This window comes from Budorcas taxicolor, chromosome X, assembly GCF_023091745.1.
Source record: "Budorcas taxicolor isolate Tak-1 chromosome X, Takin1.1, whole genome shotgun sequence".
Classification (NCBI taxonomy): domain Eukaryota; kingdom Metazoa; phylum Chordata; class Mammalia; order Artiodactyla; family Bovidae; genus Budorcas; species Budorcas taxicolor.
The window spans coordinates 98,226,573-98,238,156 of NC_068935.1; the positions used below are offsets into that span (position 1 = coordinate 98,226,573).

Genomic DNA, 11,584 nt, shown 5'->3' on the forward strand with positions numbered 1-11,584 from the left:
TGGAAAGTCCCTGAAGGGTAGCTGCCCCACTCAGAAAGAGCTGCCAATGTCTTGCCTTGATAAACCCCAGGACTGCTAACTTCTTTATCTCACCAGTTCCCTAACATACTTGCTTTTGTCCACTGTGCAGGAGACACATAAAGGCAAGCAAATCACATTTGGCAAACTTTCTGCTGTTACCTGGATAACCATTCTTAGATAAATTTTTATTGGAGCAAAGTTGATTTATAATATTGTGTTAGTTTCATGTGTACAGCAAAGTGAATCAGTTACACACACACACACACACACACACATACATATATATATATATGTTCAGTCTTTTAAAAATGTCCCATATAGGTCATTATAGAGTATTGAGTAGAGTTTCCTATTCTATACAGTAAGTCCTTATTAATTATTTGTTGCAGTGTAAATATGTCAATCCCAATCTCCCAATTCATCCTTCCCCCTTACTTACCACCCATCCCTGGTAACCACAAGTTTGTTTTCTATATCTGTGATTCTATTCCTTGTTTTGTAAATAAGCTCATTTGTACCATTTTTAAAGATTCCACATATAAGGAATATCACATGGTGTCTCTGTCTGACTTACTTCACTCAGTATGACTATCTCTAACTCCATCCATGTTGCTGAAAATGCCATTATTTTGTTCTTTTTTATGGCTGAGTAATACTCTATTATATATATGTACATAAGTGGCCATTTAAGTTGCTTCCATGTCCTGGCTATTGTAAATAGTGTATCAGGGAACATTGGGGTGCATGTATCTTTTGAATTCTGATTTTCTCCAGATATATACCCAAGAGTGGCATTGCTGAATCATATGGTAACTATTTTTAGTTTTGTAAGGAACCATCATACTGTTCTCCATAGTCGTTGCATCATTTACGTTCAGTGGTACCATTTTCTAAGATGGTACATGTGAAAATATGGAATGCTTCCATATTTGCATGTCATCCTTGCACAGGGGCCATGCTAATCTCTGTATTGTTTCAGTTTTAATATATGTGCTGCCAAAATGAGCACTGGACAGCCATTTTAATATACATATTGTCCAAGAAGAAACTGAGACTTCTCTTAGCTAGGTCCCCAGAGTTAGTGTAGGGATCAAAGTCTGACTACAGGGCCCATGGTCTTTTAATTTTTGGCTTCAGAAAAACCACCTCAGTTTCTTTCTTTTTTTTTTCTTTTGATCTCACCATGTGGCATGGGGTATTTTAGTTCCCCCACCAGGAATCAAACCTTCCCCCTTTCCGATGGAAGTATGGAGTCTTAACCACTGAACTACCAGGGAAGTCCCTGCCTCAGTTTCAACAATACAAAAGTATCCATTACTTCTCATGTCCTCTATTTGATGATTGTGTTCCTTACATCTAAAACCCTCTGATCTCTTGGTTTCTGATTAACTTCCTTATGCTAGAAAATATGAATCTCTTCTTCCCACTTGAGTGTGACTTCTGATGCCTTGCTCCCCAGTATCTATGTATTTCTGTGCTCTTATATCTTCCTCACACCTGGTTCTTAGTCATTGCTTTGATCTGCCTCTTGTTCTGTTTGCCTTTTATGTAGTCTTTCCCCCCGTTTCTTTCCAAACGCTAAACTTTTTATTTTGTATTGGGGTGGCAATGGCAACCCACTCCAGTACTCTTGTCTGGAAAATCCCATGGAAGGAGGAGCCTGGTAGGCTGCAGTCCATGGGGTCACTAGGAGTTGGACATGACTGAGTGACTTCGCTTTCACTTTTCACTGTCATGCATTGGAGAAGGAAACAGCAACCCACTCCTGTGTTCTTGCCTGGAGAATCCCAGGGATGGGGGAGCCTGGTGGGCTGCTGTCTATGGGGTCACACAGAGTCAGACACGACTGAAGCAACTTAGCAGCAGCAGCAGCATAGCCGATTAACAATGTTGTGGTAGTTTCAGGTGAACAGGGAAGGGACTCAGCCATACATATACATGTATCCATTCTCCCTGACACCATCTTCCCATCTAGGCTGGCAGATAACATTGAGCAGGGTTCCATGTACTGTATGATAGGTTTTTGTTGGTTATCCATTTTGAATATAGCAGTGTGTACATGACCTTCCCAAACTCCCTAAGTATCCCTTCTCTCTGGCAACCATAAGTTTATTCTCTGCGAGTCTGTTGCTGTTTGTAAGTAAGTTTATTTGTATCATTTCTTTTTAGAGTCCACAAAAGAGGGATCTCATATGGTATTTCTCCTTCTCTGTCTGACATACTTCACTCAGTGTGACACTTTCTAGGTTCATCCATTTTGCAGCAAATGGCATTATTTCATTCTTTTTAATGGGTGAGTAACATTTCATTGTATACTGTGTCTGTGAACAAATACATTAGTACATGAATATTCAATATTCACATGCTTACAAACATTCAGTTGTGTTTGAAAGTCAGCCAAGGGGATGCTTTGTTGAATTGGATGGAATCAGACATGGAAGAAACACATCAGGTTTAGAAACTTAGAATAGAAAGCTGACTATCCTACAGTAGCAATGCCAGGTAATGAGTAGAGGAATCTGGAAATAAGACTACATAAAAGGCCTTTTGGATCATGTTTTTCACTCTCCTTATTCATCCCAGTTTAGCTATACTAGATTTCTTACTGTTCTTATAGCATGCCAAATATGCTTCTTCTTCAGGGCCTTTGCCAGAGAAGGCAATGGCACCCCACTCCAGTACTCTTGCCTGGAAAATCCCATGGACGGAGGAGCCTGATAGGCTGCAGTCCATGGGGTCTCAAAGAGTTGGACACAACTGAGCGACTTCACTTTCACTTTTCACTTTCATACATTGGAAAAGGAAATGGCAACCTGCTCCAGTGTTCTTGCCTGGAGAATACCAGGGACAGTGGAGCCTGATGGGCTGCCGTCTATGGGGTCGCACAGAGTCGGACACGACTGAAGCGACTTAGCAGCAGGGCCTTTGCACTTGCAGTTCCCTCTGCCTGGAAATATCCATACTGCTTACTTCCTCCAATTCATTCTGAAATTTGCTTAAAATTTACCTCCACGAAGAGATCTTTTTTCATCAGGCACATAAAATGACAATGCTATTATTCTACTTCTGACCCAGATTTATTTTTCCTCAGATCGACAACTATCATATTACCTGTTTATTTTCCTTTGATAAGACATCCTAATTTTTTTTCCACAATGGCACACTGAGAAAATGATACCATTTGAATGGCATGCTGGAGGAAATGGAGGAAGCCAATTGTGATTGGTGTTAGTAAGATTGGAGTGGAGAAGAAACTCCAGCCATTATGGAAACCTCAGTGGATGAAACACATATGTTACGATTCTGGCACCTGTTAACACCTGTCCCTCCACCAGAAGTAAGTCCCATAATAGTCCTGAAAGCAGAGCCTGACATGTAGTATGTGCTAAATAGGTAAGTTATATCATGACTGTTTCCTCATATCATTAAAAATTCATGAATATTTTAAAGACTCTTTGATCTTTTGTCATATTGGAGTATATTTCATTTAATTGATCCTCTATTATTGCACTTGTAGGTGTTTTTTGATACTTGATTTAAAATCTGCCTTCTGGCCTTGTGAGTTATTAGTGTATTGCTGAAGACTTAAAAGGAATCATGTTCCTGTCACCATACATGCCGTCTGAGTAGCACTGTCTTCCTGGGGAAGACATCAGATTTGAGAAGGCACACACCATTTTCACTTTGATACACAGATACACATCAAGCCCTAACGAATCCTGGTATGTATGCTCCTGGAACAATCTGAAACATCTCTGGGCTTGTTTAATGTATCATTCAAAAGGAATGAGAGTTGGTACATGTCAAATTCTCTGTGGTTCTCATGTCCAACATGAACTGCATAGGAATTCCATCAGTAAGTTTTTCCCTTGATAATCACCTCTAAAACAGAAACTTGGAATAGAATCAGGAAGGGATGTGAAGGAAAATGAATGTATGAGGAGTATGCAGGAGATGCTGCTGGTGAAACTTGACTCCCCTCCCTCCCAGTGATAAGGGAAACCATGCAAGCTAGTGTACTTAGTGAATGCCACAGGCATTTTTCTCATTCCTTCTGGGCAGGGTGGAAATTTAGTCTACCTGTGTGCTAGGTCAATTAATCAAAGTGTAGGTACAGGACAAACACACAAACATATTACATAAAACTCAATCCATCCCTGGCTGCACAAATGTCTTGTCTATCAGAATGTCAGTGACCTGTGTGGATTTATGTGTTTTTGCACATTTTCTTAAAAAAATTGTTCTAACTTGAAAATTCATGGAAACATCAGGAAGAGGTTTGTTTTTGTTTTTGTTTTTTTTTTTGTCTTGTAAGAAAGAAGAGATATAGTCAAGGGTTTGAGTGAAGAACTTCTGGACTTGAATCCTAATTGTGCCACTTACAAATGTGTGATCTTGAACAAATTAATTAACCTTTCAGTATCTCGATTTTCTAAGGATAATACATATTTCACACAATATTAGGAAATGAGATAAAGAAATTTGGGGCTTTACTGGTAATGCAACTTTTAATAGAATGACGAAATAGATTTTCCTCTCCCTCTTTTTTAAAGTTCTCAATATTTAGAGACACATTTCTTAAAGTGTGTTCCATAGAACAAACATGAACCTGTTCCAAGACATGCTGAAAAAAAGAGGGACCACTACACTCTAACTTCACTTTTAGAGATTCATTATGCCAATTGGCACATTGAAGGCTTAGGAATTATATGGTACAGAAAATCAATTGATTTTATTTAATTTGGTATTTCTTGGTCTTATCTGACCAGGAGATTGTTTATTTCTGATGATACCTCTTAGCAGTTTTCTGAATGATTCTGTGATGAAACACACTATGAGAATGGATCTTCTAAGGTACCATCGGAACAAATGATCACTGAATTTAGGGGAAATCAGGAGTGTCTGCAATGAAGCTACAATATCTTAACTGGAAAACTGGAGGTCCTAGGTTACTTAGAGACATGTGTGTGTGCATGCGCTAAGTCACTTCAGTTGTGTCTGACTCTTTGAGACCCTCTGGTTATGAGACCATAACCTGCCAGGCTCCTCTGTCCATGGGATTCTCCAGACAAGAATACTGGAGTGGGTTGCCATTTCTTCCTCCAAGGGATCTTCCCAACAGAGGGATTGAACCCACGTCTCCTGCAGCTCCTGCATTGCAGGTGGATTCTTTACTGCTGAGCCATTGGGGAAGCCCATTTATAGACATACACATCTTGTAATAAAGTGATAATATGATTTTTAAGTTTGTAATAATCCCAAAGAATAATTAGTTTTTATGTATCTAATTCTTTTCTGCTTACTATCTTAATTTTTATTAGCCTGTTATTTTATTGACTTGTACTTATCTTTTATGTTTTCTCTTCAAGCATCAACTCCTGGTTTGCTCAGTGTGGGTGTGTAAGGGTGGAGTCTCCCTTCTTAACAAAACCCCTTGGTAGGTGCAGCTTCCAATAGTTGGTGACTCATGAATGACAAGGCTAGAAACACTTTAAGCATTGATTATAATGAGATTGTAGCAAGTTATTGCTTGATGAAGTTGGCTTTATTAATAGATGAGATAATCCAGTTGTTACCAAAAGCCTGACTTGTAGTTTCTTCGAAACTTCTTATAATCCTCTTATTTATTTAGAAAAATTTTTTGAATCTAATCCCATCACCATAAAACTTAGAAAAATTTATTTATCAGCACTTCATAGGTTGCCAAGAAAAATGAAGTGGATTAAATCAAACATTTTTCTCTTTTCTTTGTATATACACACATATATATTTTATTGAGGTATAGTTACAACGTTGCATTAGTTTCAGATATAGGGCACAGTAATTCAGTAATATATCTCTATTCTTTTTCAAATTATTTTCCCTTATAGGCTATTGTAAAATATTGAGTATAGTTCCCTGTGCTATACAGTAGGATAATATTGTTTATCTGTTTTATTTACAAGAGTGTGTGTGTGTTAATCCCAAACACCTAATTTATCCCTCTCCCTCCTTTCCATTTGGTAACCATAACCATTTGTTTTCTATGTCTATGGGTCTATTTCTGTAAAAAAAGAAAAAAAGTTAAATAAGGAAAATAGGATAACAAGAGTTCAAGTAACACACACACAAAAAAAAGATAGCTTCCCCTCACCCACCTACTTCTACCAAAAAAAAAAAAAAAAAAAAAACCCAGAAAAGGAAACTTACAAACCCTGATCTTCATTCTCATACAAATAAGAGAAAGGCAGGAAAAATAATAACAAAGACTTGTGAGCACAGAATAAGAAAAGTCAATCTTAGAAGTGCTAACAAATATTCTGTAACATAAAGGTAATTGTAAAATTATATAGGTAGGTCTGAAAAGAGAAAATTACAGAGAAAAAGAAAATGTTTTTCACCCTGCCCCCAACTAACAGATGGGGAAGAGAATCTGTTCATTGCTGACGCCAAAAGAAAAAGACTCCTACTGAATATTTCATTTTCACCCCTAAAATAAGATAGCTGTGTGCAGAAACTAGAATGGGCAACACCTCTCCACAAAAGTAAAATGAAAATAAATTAAAATATTATCACTGTGACATATCAGGACCTGTACAATTCCAATCTGCAATGGGACTTATTCTTGTGAAGATTTTCCTGTTTCTAATAATAGCAAGCTAGGTTATTTCAGAGAAGGCAATGGCACCCCACTCCAGTACTCTTGCCTGGAAAATCCCATGGATGGAGGAGCCTAGTGGGCTGCAGTCCATGGGGTCACTAGGAGTTGGACACAACTAAGCGACTTCACTTTCACTTTTCACTTTCATGCGTTGGAGAAGGAAATGACAACCCACTCCAGTGTTCTTGCCTGGAGAATCCCAGGGACAGGGGATCCTGGTGAGCTTCTGTCTATGGGGTCACACAGAGTCAACACAACTGAAGCAACTTAGCAGCAACAGCAGCAGCAGGTTATTTGGGCCAACTTTTTTCAGAAAAACAACGGCAAATTATGGATAAATGCAAAAAATGAAGTTATTTTTATAAAGCATTGAAGAGCTAACAAGATAGGAATTTCCAGTATAAACTCAAAAGGAAAGCAGGAATCCAGAGAGGTAAAGGGAGCTGAGCGGCCTCTGAAGGCTTTTGTCAATCAGGAAAAATGAAAACTTTAGTTTTTGCAGCCAGGCTGATATGGTTACCTAAGGTGGGAAGAAGTTAAGAGAAGATGCTCCCCAGTATAAGTAGAATTCCTAAAGGGCTATACTCTTTGGGTCACTGTGAAGTAGAAGTAAATTGGCCTTTGAATATAGTTTTACATTTTATATTTGACATCTTATGGGTGGACCCCCAAAAAAAGCAACATAAAAATGAACCCACCTAGCACTGAATTTAGTTTGAAGTGATACCAAACAGATAGTATCCCTAGATATTTGGTTTAAGCAAATGTGTACTTTCTTTTGTGTATTTTTGCACCTTTTTATAACAGAGTTCAAATTATTATAAATATATTTTCAAAGATATTTAGCGCAAACAGTGCCACTCACAAAAGAAAAGCACCGTGCATAAGAAAAAGCAGAAATAACAGACAGCAGAAAGAGATCTACAAAGACTCTGGATGTGGAGTTATTAGTTAAGACTTACAAAACAATTATGCTTTCAATGTTTAAATAAATGAAAGATAAACTGAAATATTGCAAACAGAAAACCTTATGAAGTAAAATCGGATCTGAAAAAGGACCAGTTAGAACTTGTAGAAATGAATATATGTATATAAATAAATAGACCCATATAGATATATTCATGGATAGATATATATCTATATATATGTATGTTTGTGTATATGTATATACACATACATATATACATTTGTATATACATACACACATTTACATGAATACATTATGGATCAATGCAAAGAAATTAAAAGACTATACATGGATAAAAAGATAATTGGGAATTTGAAGATAAGTCAGAAAAAAATTATCCAGAATGCACCACAGAGAGAATAAAGTATGGAAACTACAAAAGAGAGATTCAGTGATATGAGGATAGAGGGAAAGGGTCTAACAATAATGTATTAGAGTCCCAAAAGAGCAGTAGAGAGAAAATAAAGCTATAAAGGTTATTAATTTTTAGAACTGATAAAATATATAAACCCAGCATTCTGGAAGCCCCTCAATTTCAAGTGAGAATTGGATAATGAAGATGTGGTACATGTATACAATGGAATATTACTCAGTCATTAAAAAGAACAAAATAATGCCATTTGCAGCAATATGGATTGACCTAGAGACTGGCATACTGAATGAACTAACTCAGACAAAGACAGATACTATTGGATATCACTCATATGTGGAATCTAAAAGAAAGGGTACATTTAAACTTATTTACAAAATAGAAGTAGAGTCATGGATGTAGAAAACAAACTCATGGTTACCAGGGCATAAGAGGGCGGGGAGAGATAAATTGAGAGATTGGGATTAACATATACACACTGCTATATATAAAATAGATAATGAATAAGGACCTACTATAGCATAGAGAACTCCACTCAATACTCTGTCGATCTATATAGGAAAAGAATCTAAAAAAAGAGCAGATATATGTACATGTATAACTGATTCATTTTGTTGTATACTTGAAACTAACACAACATTGTAAATCAACTATACTCCAATAACATTTTTTAAAAAATCAAATAATACCTAAATTAGTGGGAAAATATGCCATGGTCGTGGGTCAGAAGACCTATTATTGTTAAGATATCTATTCTCCCCAAATTGATCTATGGACAAGCAAATTTTCCACCAGACTTCTTGTAGATATCTAAAACTTCTTCTAAAATCTGTATTGTAAGGCAAAGAAATCAGAATAAGTGAAATAATTTTGAAAAAAGAAAAAAATTGAGAGACTCATACTACCTGATTTCAAAACATACTATAAAGTTATAGTAATCAAGTTAGTGTCGTATTGGTGAAAATACCACACATAGATCAATGTGATAGAGTAGGAGTTCCAGAAATAGACCCAGTCTAAAATGGTCAACTGATGCAAAAGTAATTCAATGTAGAAAGGATAGTCTTACCAACAAATGGTGCTAGAATAATTGAATATCATAGGCATGAAAATGAACCATATCCTATACCTTCCAATAGATAAAAAACTTAACTAAAAATGACTCCTAGATTTAATATAAATATAAAACTATAAAACTTTTAGATGAAATAAAGGAAATCTGTGTAACTTTGTACTAGGGAATGAGTTCTTTGATATTAACCTAAAGCATGATTTATACAATAAAAATTTTTAAGTCAGATTTTGTGAAAATTAAAGCTTTGCTCTTTAAAATACTATTAAGAGAATGAAAAGACAAGCTACAAACTAGAGAAAATATTTGTAAATGATATCTGGCGAAGTAATTATAAATACATAGTGAACTCACAAACAAAATTCAACAATAAGAAAGCATATAACCCCTCAAACATAGGCAAAGATTTCAACAGACACTTCTCAAAGGAACTGTGTGGAAAGAAAATGAACACATATATGATTGTCATCATTAGTTACTTGGAAAATGCAAATGAAAACCACAGGGAGATACTACTATACACCTACTAGAAGGGCTAATATAAAAATACTGACAGTAAAATATTGAAGTAGATACGAAGCAACTGGAACTTTCATACATTGCTGATGGAAATGCAAGGTGAATTTTCTTATAAAGTTAAAGTTGAACTTACTGTCTGACCCAGTAATCCCAATGCAAAGTAATCGCATTACTATTTATAAGAGAAATTAAAACTTTCTGTTCCCACACTAAAACTGTACATGGATGCTTATTGCAGCTTTATTCACAATAACACCAAACTAGAAATAACCTAAATGTCCTTTAGTTGGTTACTGGTTGAACAAACAGTGTACATCCATAAAATGAAGTCCTATTGAGCAATAAAAACAAGTTAAATATACATACATGTAATGATATGGGTGTATCTCAAATGCATTTTTCTCAGTGAAAGAAGCCAGACTCAGACGGTTATATATGGTATAATCTCATCTCCATGATATTATGGAAAAGGCAATGCTATAGGGAGGGAGAACAGGTAAGTGGTTACCAGGCTTTGGGGAGAATGAGGGTTTGACTATAAAGAGATAAGATGAGCTAATATTTTGGGGCAAGGGAGCTATTCTGTCTCCTGATTTTGATGGATATTATACAACTCTGTGCATTTTGTCAAAACTCATAGAACTATTTTTAAAAAAGTGTATATTATGTATATGCATGTGTGCTAAGTTGCTTCAGTCATGTCCTATTCTTTGTGACCCTTTAAACTGGAGCCTGCCAAGCTTCTCTGTCCATGGATTCTCTAGATAAGAATACTGGAGTGGGTTGCCATTTCCTCCTCCAGGGATCTTCCTGAGCCAGGGATCAAACCCATGTCTCCTCTGGTTCCTGTATTGCAGGAGGATTGTTTATCCCTGAAACCCTGGAGAAGTCCATATTACTGTATATACATAACAAAATTAACCAAAATGTAACTCCTGTAAATGCCTCATGCACCAGAGAAATAAAGTTTAACATTATCAGATACCAAGGTTAGAGTGGTTGTGTAGTGCATTCTTTGGAAACCTAAATCTCCTTTACAAACAATGGTAAAAATGTGCTGCATTCTTTGTTAACTTGAACCAGAAACAAATGAATAATTTCAGAATCATTTCTCAGGTAGTTCTAAGTATGTCATAAATCATATTTGTCACGGAAAATTCAGTAGATTCTTCTACAGCATCTCTTGTATTTTATCAGGACAATCTGCAGGACTTTTGATACTAAAACATTTAAAAGATGATGGCTCAGATAAGCTGTCTTAGTCAGTTTTGTATTAATAAAGTTGTTACTTGAAGAGAATGTTATGTTTTGAGCTAATACATATGTAGTTTAAAATAATTACATTACTGTCTGTTGACTTTGGGGCTTCCCTGATGGCTCAAATGGTAAAGAATCTGCCTACAATCAGGAGACCTGGGTTTGATCCCTGGGTTGGGAAGATCGCCTGGAGAAGGGAATGGTAACCCACTCCAGTATTCTTGCCTAGAGAATTCCATGAACAGAGGCGACTGGCAGGCTACAGTCCATGGATTTGCAAAGAATTGGACATGACTGGGCGACAAACTTTCTGTTGACTTTGCATAGAGATCTGAATTTTCTTTTAAAAAGTACCATGCTATCATTTAGCAGTCCTGCAACAATTTTGGAACTACAATAAAGATTGATATCCTTATGGAAACTAAACAACATGCACACACATGCATACAAGTGCTAACACACACAGACACAATTTTAATAACATTGTCAGACACACATATAAACACACACAGTCACATGCACACACATGTAGATGCTTATAGGCATATACATAATATACACACGTATAAAACACACAGGCATGTACATGTGTGCCCACATAGAGTACAAATGCACAAACACATCTCCTCCCACTGTGCACATACTTATTTTCCCTCTCAGAAATGCAGATCATCTCTTAGAATCCAGAGTATAAAAATTGCATTTAAAAGTTACTATGTCTCCCTTAAATAAAGGGAG

At 36.4% G+C, this 11,584-nt stretch overlaps 1 non-coding gene across 1 annotated transcript; it reads right to left on the reverse strand.

The window, feature by feature from the left end:
* Nucleotides 1-927: 927 nt before the first annotated feature.
* Nucleotides 928-1,030, reverse strand: LOC128070726 (U6 spliceosomal RNA). The gene has a single exon (XR_008201696.1). It is a non-coding gene; the product is annotated as a U6 spliceosomal RNA (small nuclear RNA).
* Between the last annotated feature and the right edge of the window lie 10,554 nt (nucleotides 1,031-11,584).